Here is a 16,293-nt window from a genome sequence, read left to right as displayed (position 1 = left end):
CCTTGCGCGCGCCGACCCCTGATTTTATAACATGCGTGTACCTGCGCGCACGTGTTATAAAATCGGGTGTACATGTGCGCGCGCCGGGTAGCGTTCGCACTTGTAGGCCGCGCGCGCTTCTTTTAAAATCTACCCCTTAGTGAGTGAGGGGATTGAAAGGGATATGGGAGGGGGATCTGAGATGCTGTGAGATGCAAGAGGAAAGAAAAGGGTAGTGCTGTGTGAAAGAGCAGATTGGAGAGATGTGTTTGGAAAGATAGTAAGAGGACTGGAGGGGGTGTGAGGTGTGAGTGAGGGGAAAGAAGGGAGTGTGGGATGTGAAGGAGAGCAGTGTGAGTGAATTATTCCTTCCTCTCCTGTTCCTTCTTACCTCCTCTTCTCATTCCTTTTCCCTCTCCTCTCTGATTCTCCCATCCTCTCCTCCCTCCCTCTCCCTCCATACCTTATCCCTCTACCCCTCCTTCTTGAGATTACTTTTTCATTTCCCTCTTCTGAGATCCCCCTTTCCCTCCAGCACCAATAACTAAGATCTAGTTTCATTTAATAAAGAATCAAATTAAACACAGAAATGTCAGAAAATGACTTTATATTTTGGAAGGGAAAAAAAGTAATATGCAAATGTATGTAAAATCATGCAAATTTGACAAATAATTGCCACAGAAATATGAAAAATCTGCCACAGAATTTGCTAACTCTTGCTGTAGAATACTGAAAAATCTGCAGGGGCTTTGCATTCCCTATTACAAAGTGACCCATCTCCAATCAGGAGTGGAAATAGGCTGCACTAGAGCCTACAGACCTGGATGATATTCACCCGAGTTCTAAGAGACCTCAGACATGAAACTGCAGACCTGTTACTAACAATATGTAACCTATCATTAAAATCAGCCACTGTGCCTGCAGACTAGAGGGTGGCCATTATAATGACAATTTTAAGAAGGGCTCCAGAGGTGATCCAGGACATTAGAGACCAGTAAGCCTGGCAACATAGTAGAAGCTATTCTTAAGAAGAGAATCACTACTCATATGGACAGACATAGCTTAATGAGGAACAGCCAACCTGGATTTAGAAAAAGGAAGTCTTGCCTCATGAGACATTTTTGAAGGTATAAACAAACATGTAGATAAGGGCGAGCTGATCGATGCAGTGCATCTGGATTTTCAGAAGCCATTTCACAAAATTCCTCATGAGAGACCCCTAAGGAAATTAGAAAGTCACAGAACAAGAGGCAATGCCCTATTTATTGTGGGTTATTAACCAGTTATAAGATTTGAAACAGAGTTAGACTAAATGATTAGTTTTTACAATGGAAAGAGGCAAATACTGGAGTGTTCCAGGGAGCTGTACTGAGACCATTTACACAAATGATTTGGAAAAGCTAGCTATAAGTGAGCTAATCAATTCTGCAGATGATACAACATTATTCAAAGATACTAAAACATGAACAGACTGAGAGGAACTGCAGGAGGACCTTGCGAGACTGGGGGACTGGGCATCTATATAGCAGATGAAATTTAACATGAACAAGTGCAAAGTGATGCACAGAGGGAAAATATTCTTAATCTGCAAGTATACGATACCAAGTTTAGAATTAGGAATCATCACTCAGAAAAAGGATCTCAGAATCATTTTGGACAATACATTGAAATCCTCCGCTCAATGTGCAGTCAAAAAAGCAAATAGAATGTTAGGAATAATTCAGAAAGGAATGGAAAATAAAATTGAGAATATCGTAATGCATCTGTATCAATTCGTACTGCAAGCGCACCTTGAGCACTGTGTGCAGTTCACATCACCCATCTCAGAAAAAGATTATAGCACAATAAGAAGTACAGAGAAGGGAACAAAAAAATGATAAAGGGGTGGAGTGGCTCCTTTATGAGGAAAAATAAACAGGTTAGGGCTCAGGTTAGAGATGATGACTGACAGGGGATACGATAGAGGTTTATGAAGTCATCGGCGAGATGGAACAGTTAGTTACCTTTTCAAACAGGCACTAAGACTAGGGGACACTCTAAGAAACTAACAGGTAGCAGATTTAAAACAAATCGGAGAAAGTCTTTTTTCACTCCATGCACAATCAGACTGTGGAATTGTTGCTGGCGGATGTGGTCGAGGCAAGCAAATCTGGGTGTAAGAGAGGTCTGGACCAGGTCCTAGCCACCACGTAATCCCTGGGAGTCAGCAACAAGGAATGCACCTGCTCTTTGGGATCTGCTGGGTACCTTCTGGTGTCTCAGCTGGGCCACTGTTGGAGACGAGACGCTGGGCTTGATAGGCACATCTGATATTCTTATGTATAAATCTAAGCATCCAAAAATCGTATCTCCCGCCCAAACCCAGCACATGCATATATGTTCCCTTTGAAAATTAGGGGGCCCCATGGCTACTTTGCACCCACGTCAGCAGTTTGAAAACTGTTGCCTCCCTGCCCCACCCCAATATGGACCTCGGTAATCCATCTGCACTCATTAAGGCTCATTTTAAAAGCCCTGCATGCGCAAAAACCATGAAATACGCACACAAGTGGGTTTTAAGATGCCCGAGGGCACGTGGATCTCCTGCTGTGCCCACAAGGGAAACATCTGCAAAAAGGGGGCGGGAAGTGAGCATGGCCTGGCATGTCGGGGGAAGGCCAGGAGGTGGGCATATAAAGGCTTACGCACACAGGTGGGCAAGGAATGAAACAAAAACCTCTAGGCTAGATAGCAGGGTTTTAAGGGTTGGGGCTGACAGGGTAAACGGGAGGCTTTTAAATTAGAGGGGGTTGCAAGTCCTAACCCTAAACTGGGTAGACAAGGCATTCGCGCACACTCGCGCGCGTCCGTTTAAAATTGTGCTCATGTGTACGCGCGGCCGGGCTATTTTCTAGCATGCGCGCACATATGTTATAAAACGGACGAGTCTCTGGATGCGAGCCACAAACGCGTGCACCTGCGCACCAGTATTAAAGTTACTGCCCTTGTTTTTACCTTAGATCTGGACAGAGTGTGGATTTTCTGGCTGTCGTCTTAAGTATAGAGATTGATTGTTTGTTAATTGCAAACAAGTTCCATCATCTGGCTGTGCATTTCCTGATAAGTCCACACAGAGAAAACAACATAGACCTGATGTTCAAAAGCATTGACAGACATCAAACTGGGTTTTCCACATGTCAGTGCACTTTCTATGTGTAAGTGGGATTTCAAACATTGCTGCAATATGTGCCATGAAATTGTCAGGTGCACTTGCATGCAGAACTCCTTTGCAAATTCACCCGTTTTTGTTCATGAAATCCAGGGTCCCACAACTGGGGAGTTTCTCCTGCCTTTTTGAGAAACAATTTTGCTCAAGATATCTGTTTCGGTGAAGCCCTCGCTACTCAGGAGGAGAGGTTAATACCTTTCTCCAGGACTCATCTGTCCTGTTTAATCCTTCGGCTTGTGGGGGATTTTATTTCTTTGGCGTTTTTGAACTTGATTCCTTTTCATTTGGTGAAGCTTTGGCCATAGAGCTGATTTGTTTTCCTTGGATCTGCGTTTGTCTGGTTTTAAACAGTTTTAAGTTCTTCCATTGTCACGTTCCGTACAACGGATATTGCTTGGATTTAATATATCCATGGAAAGTAAAAAGAAAAATAGTTTTGCAACCAGAACATTTAGGCAGTGCTTAAAAATAGGTGAACTTTTTTCTTGGAATATTATGTGACAGAGTAAATTGAGGTGGTTTGTTCCAGCTACTTTTCCCCACACATAATAAAAGGATTTTTAAAGTGTCAAAATTGTTCCTGTAGGAAATAACATGAGCTGCAGGGCAGTGGCATCTCTCTGGCAATGACTTACACCAGCCTCAAGCAAGAGCACATAAATTTAAGAGGGCTCTGGAAAGCGAATGAAAGGTGTGTGTGCATCTGGGTATTTGTGGACATGTCTGGGAGCAAAGCAGAGGGCATTAAGGGGGATCATTTATTAAGGCTCCTCCATCTGCATGTTCTGAATATCTTTTTGCAGCTCGGCTGAGTGTTTTCCTTTTCAGCTGAAGATCTGCTTGTACCACCCTTGCTACTTAAGCAGCTTTCGGAGGCCATCGTGGTTTTGGGTGAAGTGTGTGTGTGTGTGTGTACGGATCCCTCCCATACAGTCCTTTTAGCCACTGCCAGGGTTATTGAGGCTGCAGTATTAGAGCAGCTTATTGATTATTAATTACTGTATCTGCTCTGCCGCTGGCACCTGTCAGCAGCAAGTCTCTTGACACAAGTGCATGTCCTCTTCATGTAAGTACAATATTAATAAATCAGGAGTTCATCATATTTAACCTCTTTTATTGTTTTCAAATGCCTTCCGCCCCAATCCTCATGGCAGCTGTGAATCCTCTGGGCATCTTTTGGGGGTTAATTTTTTTCTTCTCCATATTCCTCTTCCACTGCCAGCAGCTAAAATGTTCCTTTGAAGGATGGGTGCCCTCTAGCATGCTGAGTTGCTTGGTATTCCTACTATAATGAGCTTGTTAGTCAGAAGTGATTTTTCCTCCTTATGTCAGAAAGGTGAGAGCTGTACAATATAGAGCTAGCTTTCCCAGAAAATGATTTTTTTTTCCAGAGTATATTTCTGCAGGTTTTAATCAACATTATCTGCATTTATATTAATGCTTTCACAAATAGAACTTTTGCACTGAAACTTCTAAGCATTCACAAATCTTTTTATTATGGATGCTGTCAGTTTGTTTATCAGGGCTAGGTCTACAGAGATTTGGGAATTATGAGAGCAATATTCCAAAGAATTTGCCCAGATAATTAGGCCATTACCCAGATATTCTCCACGCTGAAAAGTGTCCTCACCTCACTTCACAGCAATTTTCAAAGCCCATTTACGTGCAGGGACAGTAACTTTAAAACGAGCATGCGAGCACACATATGCAGGAATTTTAAATCATGCACGCAACTGCAAGCAGACAATTTAAAATGCACCCAGCACGCTTATGTGTGCTCCTAATTTTAAGCGGTTACTCGAGCTAACATACTTCGTGTATCACCTTTAGGACTTTGTCAGCTTCAACGCACGTAAGTAAGCAGACTTTAAAACACGCGTGGCTAACAGCCCACTGCGTGCTAGGCACCAGATGCAAAATACAGATTTATGTGCGTAAATGTTGGCCTCGCCCGGCAATGCCCTGACACTGCCCCTTTTCCCCCGCATTGGGTTGCCCAAGCATGCACATACACACACATAATTGGGCCATTTTAAAACATCAGTCGCTTGCGCTTGGCCCAGATACTCGCATATATGGGACTGTTAATGAGAGTAATTCTTAAAATTCACCCCATAAAGTGCACATATGCATATAAATCCCAATGACAATTCAATGGCACATATTCTACCAGTTTTCAAAAGTCCACTTACAGGGGTAAAGTGCATTTACATGTGTAAAACATTTTGAAATTACCCCAGCAGTGTTTTTACTGGGGTAATGGATCAGCACAGGCAGATGAGGTCTCTGGGAGTAAGATGCAAGGGCAATGGAAATTGCTGAGGGCTGGGTGGAGCTTCATTTATCTCTCTCTCTTGCATACAGAACGTTAAAGGTAAATTTCAAAAGCAGCATGCGGGTGCACATGTACGCACGTATGCTGGCTTGTGCAAAAGGAGGCGGTCGTTTTATAACGCACGAGTGGTATAAAATAGGCTGAATGCGCGTACACGTGCGCACAATTTTATATTGGACGTGCGCACAAATGCCGCCTCTAGCTTGTAAGTGGGGGCATTTTACAAGGCATGCATGCCAACGCAACTGGCTATTTTCCCAGTTCGCCCAGGTAAAGGATAGGGCTTCCTAACCCCCCTAGTTAAATAGCCTCCCTTTTACCCCGTTCACCCTGACCCTTAAACCCCCTCTCGCCTCTTTGCTTTTTTTTGTTTCAGGACTTACACGCCATCCATAGCAGAAGTAAAGTTACGCAGCAGGGGATCACAGCATGCGCTTGTGCACGTAAGGCTTTACGCGCTGCTTTCATTGAGAAATCCGGGAGTGCCCAAGCCCCGCCCATTCGCTGCCCATTCGCTGCCCATTTTTTGAGAAATCTTTTTTTTGTTCTCGTAGCGGGAGATACACGCGTACTCGAGCAGCTTCTAAAATACACTCAGGGTAGATTTTTAAACCTACGCGTGTGCATCCTATGTGCAAGGGGGGGGGGACTTATGCAATTTCCAAGTGGTGACGCATCCAATTAAGGAGCGGACTGGGAGGGAATTTCCCTACCCCACCCCCCCCCCAACTAACCTCCTTTCCCCTTCCCCTCTCCTCTCCACCCCCTAAATTTAACCTACCTTTTCTTTTTTTTCTTTTTTTAAGTTGCTGCTCCTCCGGAGCAGAAGCAACTTGCGCTGTACCGTCCACCTCCAGCCCCATCCCTTTCCTTCGGCCCGGCACTTCTGCGCGTAACGGGAGTTATGTGCGTGGCCGACTAAAAATGTACCCGTCAGTGCGCACCGGCCCGAGATACCCGCGTAGCTCTCGGTTTTGGCATGTGCAGGGCTTTTAAAATTCACTTGTTAGTATGGCAAACATGTTTGCACTGGCCAATCATATTGCTTTATTAAAAGCCTTTTCTGGCAATTAAATATGCTCTACATGGGAAATACGCAATGCATCTAACCGGTGGAACTGAGCTATTATGTTTTTCAGATCTTTGCCTATTGACTGACTCACACCCTAGGGCAATAACTTTTGCTCTACCCTTGCTCTTCCAGAAATGAGCCTTGTGTACACAGAAACTATTCTGTTAAAATTGTGGCCAAAATAGCCTTCATATTTTGTGATGTATACATATTTATTTTTACTTATTTAAACATTTATAACCCGCTCTAGCTACAGTTCTACAGCCGTTCATCCTCGCGTGCCGACTCTGATAACAATGGTTGGCAACTGTTGTGTGCAGGTTATTTCTGTGATCAGCTTTCCTCTTTGCTGCACTCCAAGTATTAAAACCCTAACTAGGGGGGTGTGGTCTTGCCACGATCCAAGATGGCTGTGCGCGTCTAGAGCTCCCGGACAACCCTCCTCCCGATAGCTAAAAAATATACGGTTTCAACACTCGTTTCACCCCCTAACAGCGCTTACAGGAACTGGATGGCAGCCAAAGAAAAAACCGGCAAGTTACAGCGGTTCTCATTCGTCAAAGCAGCGCAGGAGCTGCAGGAGACGGGGCCTACTCGGGCAGACAGCATGGCGGACGAGACTGATGGATCAGAGCCAGAGGCCCCAATTTTATCGCTGCCCCACACCACTGAAAAACCGCCAAAAGACTCTGAACTCCCTACAAAAGCCCTATTAAGAGAATGGTTCATGGAAATTAGGGCCAAAATGAAACAACACAAGGAAGAGTTACTCAAATCTTTCGCAGAGAACAGGGAAGAAGTGAGAGCACTAGGACAAAGAGTGGACGATATAGACACCACGGTGGAGGGACATGCGATAGCTACTCAAGATTTGTCCCAATCTAGTCATGAGGTACAGAGAGACCTTAACATTCTGAATGACAAAATAGAGGACTTAGAGAATCGTAATCAGAGATTAAATATTAGGATAAAAGGAATTCTGGAGACTGCCGACTATGCTGACTGCATGGTCACCGCTAAAGAAATCTGTGTCTTCATGATAGCTCAAGATGTGGCAAAAGAAACTTCAGCTCGTGGAACTGAGGAGCCAGACATTCAAATAGAACGGGTGCATAGATCTCTTGGACCGCGCCGACCTAGTGGCTCCCGGGACATTATTATTAATTTCCAGTGCTTCTCTCAAAAAGAAAAGATAATGGCGATTGCCAGGAATAAACGATCCTGGGCGTGGAAGGGCCTGGAGATCGCACTCTACCAGGATCTAGCCCCCAGCACCTTGAAGAAGAGATATGAGCTCAGGGCGGTCACCCAGGCCCTCCGCAACGCCGACGTTCAATACCGATGGCAGTTCCCCTTTGCTCTATCTTTCCAACATCAAGGAGTTACCCATCGGCTGAAGACGGTGGAGGAAGCGGTAAAGATTTTCGCTCAAGCTGGTCTGAAACTCCATCTTCCCACCTCCCCGCAACCATCGAGGTCCTCTCAACTGGACAATAAGAAAAAATGGCAACAGGCTGGAAAGACGAGACGCAGGCATCGCACTCAAACAGCGCCTCTCACCGATGCCCTTTCAGATCAGGGGTGACTTTGCTGGACTTGACGGCCAGGATCTCTCTTACCCAGTTATTTACCATAGGGGGTGATATATGAATGTAATTATATGTTATGCTATTCTTGCAATTTGTTTGTAGCTCCGGCAGCTGAGCCTGCTTGGCTACAGCCTGATATGAATGTTACTGTATATTACTGTTTGGGTTGCTTACAAGGGGGGGGGGTGTCATGTGGCCTCTTGGCACGCGGTTTTCATACCCCCTAGGAGGGAATCCGAAAGGGAGGATGTACGGATTCGGAATTTGGGGTCAATTTTCCCGGTCAAACACTTATCTTGCGGCTCTGTTACACTCTCACACTCTGAGTGGGAACATGTGTCCACGGGTCAGAGATGTTTCTCACGGTCTCCAGTCCAGGCTATACTGCACGCTGTTATCTCTGTATGTTTTGGAGGGCAGAGATACACTCTTCCACATACGAGACCAATATGATTAGATTTATCACTCTTAATGTGAAGGGCCTGAACACCCGCAGAAAAAGGGATATGTTAATCCGGGAACTAGTAGCCAGGAAAGCTTCCTTTGCTCTATTACAAGAAACCCACATCCACAAGAGACATGAACACTTGCTGAGATATAAGGAATACCCACAGGCTTTTTTGGCCGCGGCAAACAAGTCCTCTAGATATGCTGGAACAGGGCTCTTGATATCGGCCTCCATAACTTTTGAATTACTAGTCCAGAAGCAAGATGCTATGGGGAGATATGTCCTTATTAAGCTTAAGATGGGTAATACCATATTTACATTGCTCTCCATTTATGCGCCAGTCCAGGAGCAAACGGTATTTTGGAAGCAGCTCCAATCCTTGTTGGTCACTGAGGTGGAAGGTTTTTTAATAATTGGAGGAGACTTTAACCTTACTATATGCCCGGAGAAAGACAACTCCCATCACCAGAGTCAACATCCTCAGCGAGCGGGACAAAAAGCGAGAACTATCCTCCGCTCTATCATACGCCACTGGAAGTTGTCAGATATCTGGAGGCACCACAACCCGACAGCAAAGACGTTCACGTTCTACTCTTCCTGTTGGATCATTGCCTCTTGCCCAGAGTTACTGGCATGGAAATACACCCCATCACCTGGTCCGATCATGGAGCAGTAACACTGGACTTAGCAGATGGAGAGGCAATGGGGGGCCAGGCGTATTGGAAGCTAAGCTCCTCCCTTCTAAAAGACAACACTTTCAAGGACCAGCTTACATCGCATGTGTGAGAGTATTTCCAATTTAACAGCAATCCCGCAGTACCATTTAGCACTGTTTGGGAGTGCTCGAAAGCTGTGGTACGCAGCTTATGCATCTCAAGGGCGGTGGCTATCAAAAAGGAACGCGAAGCAAAGAGTAAATCTTTGCAGGTTGAGATCGATCAACTGGCTAAATTACATATGCATAATTTATCAGCTAAAACTTACGCTAAACTCACTGATGCTCGTAACCGACTGTTGCAATTGCATGCAGACAAGACAGCTTTTCAATTGGAAAGAACCAAACAAATTTACTTCGAGAGTAGTGACAAAGCTGGCAAGCTGCTAGCCCGCCAGCTGAAGAATCGAACACTACAAAGCATGATCCTGAAGATAAGAGACTCTAAAGGGAATCTTACCACTGATCCGACGGAGATCAGGAAGAGCTTTGTAGATTTCTATGCTCAACTATATAGCAGAGATGGGAATATACAAGACTCTCATATACATTCTTACCTGGCGGAGGTGGCACTCCCACTTCTATCTGCGGAACAGAAAGAATGCCTTGATTCCCCAATCACTGAAGTGGAAGTAAGAGAAGTCATCAAAAATCTACAAAATGGAAAATCACCAGATCTGGATGGCCTTTCTAGTGAATATTATCGAGCGCTCTCAAATTAGCTAGCGGGTCATCTGGTATCCCTCTTTAATTTTATTCGAGAGGGTGGCTCTTTTCATGCACATTCCAACACAGCCGGCATAACCATCATTCCCAAGCTGGGAAAAGACCCCACCATCTGTGGGTCATATCGACCTATCTCACTTGTTAGTGGCGTCGGCCGCGGCAGGCCACAACCGGGACCGGGTGTCATGGCCGCCGGCTGTGGTCGGCCGCGACTGAGGCAAGGCAGACGGCGCAGCTAAACGAACTCACCCGGATCGCCGGGTATGGTTGAGGGTGCCTGCGGAGGCAGGCAGCCCTTCTTCTTTTCCCTCTCTTGGCTGCTGCCATCGCCTTATCGGCAGCGTGCTCCGACGATCCGGCTCCTCCTCCTCTGCCCCTTAGGGCTGCACGCGCGGCTGAAGAGAATTCTTAAAGGAGCCATGACAGGAAGTGTCATGGCTCCCCCTGAAGCTCCTCCCCCAGGTTTCCTGTACTTAAGGCAAGGGCTGAGCATTCAGTCCTTGCCTTGGTATTGAGGTTCCTGCCTGAGTGTGTTCCTGGCTCCTGGTTCTTGGTTCTTCATCCCGCTCTTCTCCCCTGCTCCGCGGATTGATTCTTGGCTGCTGACTTCTGGACTGGTGGACGTGTCTTCTCCTGGCTTGATCCTGGGTACGGCTTTGGACCCTTCTCTGGCTTGACCCTGGTACGGCTCTGGACCCTTCTCTGGCTTGACCCCGGTATGGCTTTGGACCCTTCTCCTGGCTCGACCACGGTACGGCTTTGGACCCTTCTCCTGCTTTGACCCTGGACTGGACTCGGATCCCGCTGGTATATTGATTCCCGGACTGGCTTTGGACTCTTACTCGATTCCATCCTCAGACTGTCTCGACCCGCTGGAGGCGCCAGCCGTCTGAAACCCATGACCTGCAGGAGGCGCCTGCATCCAGACCTTTTACAGTCTTCAGAGGAGTCGCCTAAGTCCCAGTGGACGGACCCCTACGGGCTCCTCCTAGGGGGGTCGCGTGCTTCCAGGGTGAAGTCTTCTAGCAAGTCTCTACAGTCCAAGAGGCCTCGCCCTTCGACGGTAGCCAACTACCTCGACACAAGGATCCACTTTCATAACAGAATACCAAGGCCATGGACCCGGCAGAGGCCTCGGCTCAACAAGCCATTCCAGGACTGGCTCAGAAGGTCATGGAACAACAACGTATTTTGGAATCCATGGCTTCATCTCTAGAACGACTTAATGCTCGTCTGGACTCCATGGCAGCTGCCCAGGCTGCTTCTGTCGCCGTGCCTGCGTTGGCGTCAAGCTCCGCCCGAACTACGATTCTGCTACCCATACCTCCATGCTATGCAGGGGATCCTTAGTTGTGTCAAGGATTCATCGATCAGTGCAATATGCATTTTCAACTCCAAGCCTCATCATTTCCAGACGACATCACTAAGACAACTTACATTTTGTCACTCTTGGAGGGGAAGGCCCTGGCATGGGCTTCTCCCTACTGGCGACGATCGGACCCTATCCTGCAAGATCTTCAAAGGTTCCTGGAACTTTTCCTCTCGGTTTTCGATGATCCTGGGAAGCAGGTAGTAGTCGGTTCTAAACTGTTGCAACTGCGACAAGGAAACCGAGCCCTCGCAGACTACACCATCGAGTTCAGAACACTGGCTTCGGAACTTCACTGAGAGGAGAACTGCTTGCGTTCCATATACCTGGAGGGTCTGTCGTCGAAGATCAAGGACGAGATGGCGGCTCGTGAACTACCGAGGTCCTTAGATGCTATCATAGACTTAGTAAACCGAATAGACCGTCGTCTGCAAGAAAGAGCTCGTGAGGGAGCTAACTCCAGAAGAACCAGTTCTTGGAACTCTCCTCGTCTAGTACCGGCTGCCTCACAACCTACATCTGCTTCTGGAGGAAGTATAGAAGAACCTATGCAACTGGGGCATGGTCCTCTGTCTTCCGGGAATGACAGAGATGCCGTCGTGCAGGCCTCTGCATGTACTGTGGAGGAACGGGTCACCTCATAGCCCATTGCCCAATCCGTCCGGGAAACTTCAAAGCCTAGGCTCCGGCGGGGGAGTAACCCTAGGCAGTACCTCTCCAGCTCCCCCACTCACTCTTCGGATCTCTTTGGCACTGAAGGACCTCCAATTCTCCACCATGGCCTTAGTAGACTCCGGTGCAGGTGGGAGTTTCATCCTTCAAGATATCGTGGAGAAACTCCATATTCCTCTTCAACTTTGCCCCACGCCATTGATCATATCCTCTATTCATGGAGACCCCCTACCAGGGAGGATAACCCATCAGACTGTTCCGCTGGAGTGTCACATCGGCCCCAAACATTGCGAACAAATTTCGTTTTATGTCATCCAGAGAGCCATACACCCTGTGGTTTTGGGTATTCCCTGGTTACAAAGTCATAATCCCCAGTTTGATTGGACAACCCTGAAACTTCTGCAATGGGGATCTGCTTGTCAGGAGACCTGTCTACGGGGATCCATACCTACCGACAGCTACGTCTGCATTGCACGACTTGAGGGTCTACCCGCACCGTATAGCCAATTTGCAGATGTCTTTTCTAAAAAGGCTGCTGATATCTTTCCTCCACATCGAGAGTTCGACTGTGCCATTAACTTAGCTCCAGTAGCCTCGCCTCCCCGAGGGAAGGTCTACGCATTATCCGCTTCAGAGACTCAGGCGATGACCAGCTATATTCAGGAAAATCTACAAAAGGGGTTCATTTGACGCTCTACTTCGCCAGCCGGAGCTGGTTTCTTCTTTGTAGGAAAAAAGGATGGAACTCTGAGACCATGTATTGATTTCCGCGGACTCAATACTATCACCATCAAAGATCGCTACCCATTGCCTCTGATCGCTGAACTGTTTGATCGTTTACAGGGGGCCCAGATATTTTCCAAATTAGATCTCCGAGGGGCCTACAATCTAATCAGAATTTGTGAAGGTGATGAATGGAAAACTGCTTTTAACACTAGAGATGGACACTATGAGTACTTGGTTATGCCGTTTGGACTAACTAATGCCCCTGCAGTATTCCAACACTTTGTTAATGAAATATTCCGAGACTTGCTTTACATCTGCGTTGTGGTCTATTTGGATGACATTCTTATTTTTTCGGCCAATTTGCAAGCACACAGACAACACGTCATTCAGGTATTACAGCGGCTTAGGGAGAACAGACTGTATGCTAAGCTTGAAAAATGTATTTTTGAAAAAGAATCTTTACCCTTCCTGGGTTACATTATATCTAAACAAGGATTTCAAATGGATCCCGCTAAGCTGAAATGCATTAAGGAATGGCCTCAGCCTAATGGACTGCGTGCGCTTCAGCGTTTTCTGGGTTTCGCGAATTATTATCGCAGTTTTATCCAGAATTTTTCTAAACTAGCCGCACCTCTGACTGCTCTGACTCGAAAAGGAGCTAACATCAAGGCATGGCCTGTGGAGGCCGAGGAAGCATTTCAAGCCCTGAAAGACTCCTTTCTTCGACAACCCTGTCTTCGGCATCCCGACCCCAAGCGTCCATTTGTTATTGAAGTTGATGCATCGGCTGAGGGAGTTGGAGCTGTTCTGAGTCAGACGACCACATCGGGAGCAGCGCATCCTTGTTCATATTTTTCCAAGAAATTCTCAGCAGCAGAACGTAACTACTCCATTGGAGATAAGGAGCTTCTTCCTATCAAGATGGCACTAGAAGAATGGCGACAGTGGTTGGAGGGAGCCCAATATCGCATAACCATCTTTACTGACCACAAAAATTTAACATATTTACAACAAGCTCAACGGTTAAACCCACGTCAAGCCCTCTTGGTTGGACCCTCTTTTTCACTCGTTTCGACTTTGAATTACGATATCGCCCTGCCGACAAGAACATTAAGGCTGACGCCTTATCTTGTTCATTCTCCACAGAAGATATTGAGGATCCAGAACAACACATCATTGATCCGGCCCGTATCATCCTGTCCGCTACCTTCACGGTACCACCTGGGAAGACGGTGGTGCCTAAGCGGCTTCGCAATAAAGTTTTGGCTTGGGGTCATGATTCCAGATTGGCAGGACACCCCAGACGACTGCGAACACAGGCGCTCTTACAGCAGTATTATTGGTGGCCAGAGATGCATAAAGATATACGAGCTTATGTAGATTTCTGTTCAGTCTGCGCACAACATAAAGTCCTCACCGGGAAACCTTGGGGCCTGTTACAACCTTTACCCATTCCCACTAGACCATGGACACACATCTCCACAGATTTTATAGTGGAACTTCCTCCATCCGATGGCAATACAGTGATATGGATAGTGGTAGATCGCTTTTCTAAAATGGCTCACTTTATTCCACTCCCCTCCCTTCCGTCTGCTCCACGACTGGCTCAATTATTCATGCTGCACATCTTCCGTCTACATGGACTGCCTCAACACATCACCTCGGACCGGGGCCCGCAGTTCACGGCTCGATATTGGCTCAACCTCTGCAAGAAATTCCAGATTTCATTGGATTTCACTAAGGCCTTCGACCCTCAGGCTAATTGTCAGGCAGAGCGCACTAATCGAACACTAAAACAGTTCCTACGTTTTTACGTCAACTCTCGACAAAATGACTGGGCATCACTTCTCTCCTGGGCGGAGTTTTCGCATAATTCGCATGCTGGGACCTCTACGGGAGCATCCCCCTTTCAAATTGTCTTCGGTCGTCAACCCCGCCCGCCCTTGCCGGTACCCTTACCTGTGCCTTCGCCAGCAGCTCAGTTGACAGCTACACATCTGAAACAACTTTGGGCCCATACTCAAAAGATGCTACAGAAGGCAGCCCTCTCCGCTAAGAAATTCACTGATCCGCATCGTCGCCAGGCTCCTCAGTTTCATCCTGGAGAGAAGGTGTGGCTCAGCACCCGGCATATCCGTCTGAGGGTCCCTTCCATGAGACTGGCTCCTCGGTATATTGGTCCATTTCCGGTATTGAGACAATTAGGTCCAGTAACCTACCAACTTCGATTACCTGCTTCATTGCGCATTCACAATTCTTTCCATGTGTCTCTTCTAAAACCATTGATCCTCAGGTGGCCCAGTTGGAAACCGCCTGAGCCTGCGCACCATCAGGCTGTGGATGAGACTATTTATCAAGTGCGTGAGGTGTTGGATGTCCGGAAACAAGGCACCATTTGGGAGTATCTCCTGGCTTGGGAGGGATTTGGCCCTGAGGAAAACTCTTGGGAACTGGCAAAGAATATACTGGATAAATTGTTGCTCAAAGACTTTCATTCAAAACACCCTGGTAAACCCAAACCTTCTAGGGGGAGGCCTAAAGGAGGGGGTACTGTTAGTGGCGTCGGCTGCGGCAGGCCGCGACCGGGTGTCATGGCCGCCGGCCGGCCGCGACTGAGGCAAGGCCGACGGCGCAGCTAAATGAACTCACCCGGATCGCCGGGTATGGTTGAGGGTGCCTGCGGAGGCAGGCAGCTCTTCTTCTTTTCCCTCTCTTGGCCGCTGCCATCGCCTTATCGGCAGCGTGCTCCGACCATCCAGCTCCTCCTCCTCTGCCCCTTAGGGCTGCGCGCGCGGCTGAAGAGAATTCTTAAAGGAGCCATGACAGGAAGTGTCATGGCTCCCCCTGAAGCTCCTCCCCTGGTTTCCTGTACTTAAGGCAAGGGCTGAGCATTCAGTCCTTGCCTTAGTATTGAGGTTCCTGCCTGAGTGTGTTCCTGGCTCCTGGTTCTTGGTTCTTCATCCCGCTCTTCTCCCCTGCTCCGTGGATTAATTCTTGGCTGCTGACTTCTGGAGTGGTGGACGTGTCTTCTCCTGGCTTGATCCTGGTACGGATTTGGACCCTTCTCTGGCTTGACCCTGGTACGGCTCTGGACCCTTCTCTGGCTTGACCCCGGTATGGCTACGGACCCTTCTCCTGGCTTGACCCCGGTATGGCTTTGGACCCTTCTCCTGCTTTGACCCTGGACTGGACTCGGATCCCGCTGGTATATTGATTCCCGGACTGGCTTTGGACTCTTCCTCGATTCCATCCTCAGACTGTCTCGACCCGCTGGAGGCGCCAGCCGTCTGGAACCCACGACCTGCAGGAGGAGCCTGCATCCAGACCTTTTACAGTCTTCAGAGGAGTCGCCTAAGTCCCAGCAGCCGGACCCCTACAGGCTCCTCCTGGGGGGGTCGCGTGCTTCCAGGGTGAAGTCTTCTAGCAAGTCTCTACAGTCCAAGAGGCCTCGCCC

This window comes from Rhinatrema bivittatum, chromosome 8 (genome assembly GCF_901001135.1).
Source record: "Rhinatrema bivittatum chromosome 8, aRhiBiv1.1, whole genome shotgun sequence".
Classification (NCBI taxonomy): Eukaryota; Metazoa; Chordata; class Amphibia; order Gymnophiona; family Rhinatrematidae; genus Rhinatrema; species Rhinatrema bivittatum.
Note: the sequence above shows the minus strand (reverse complement) of the source record.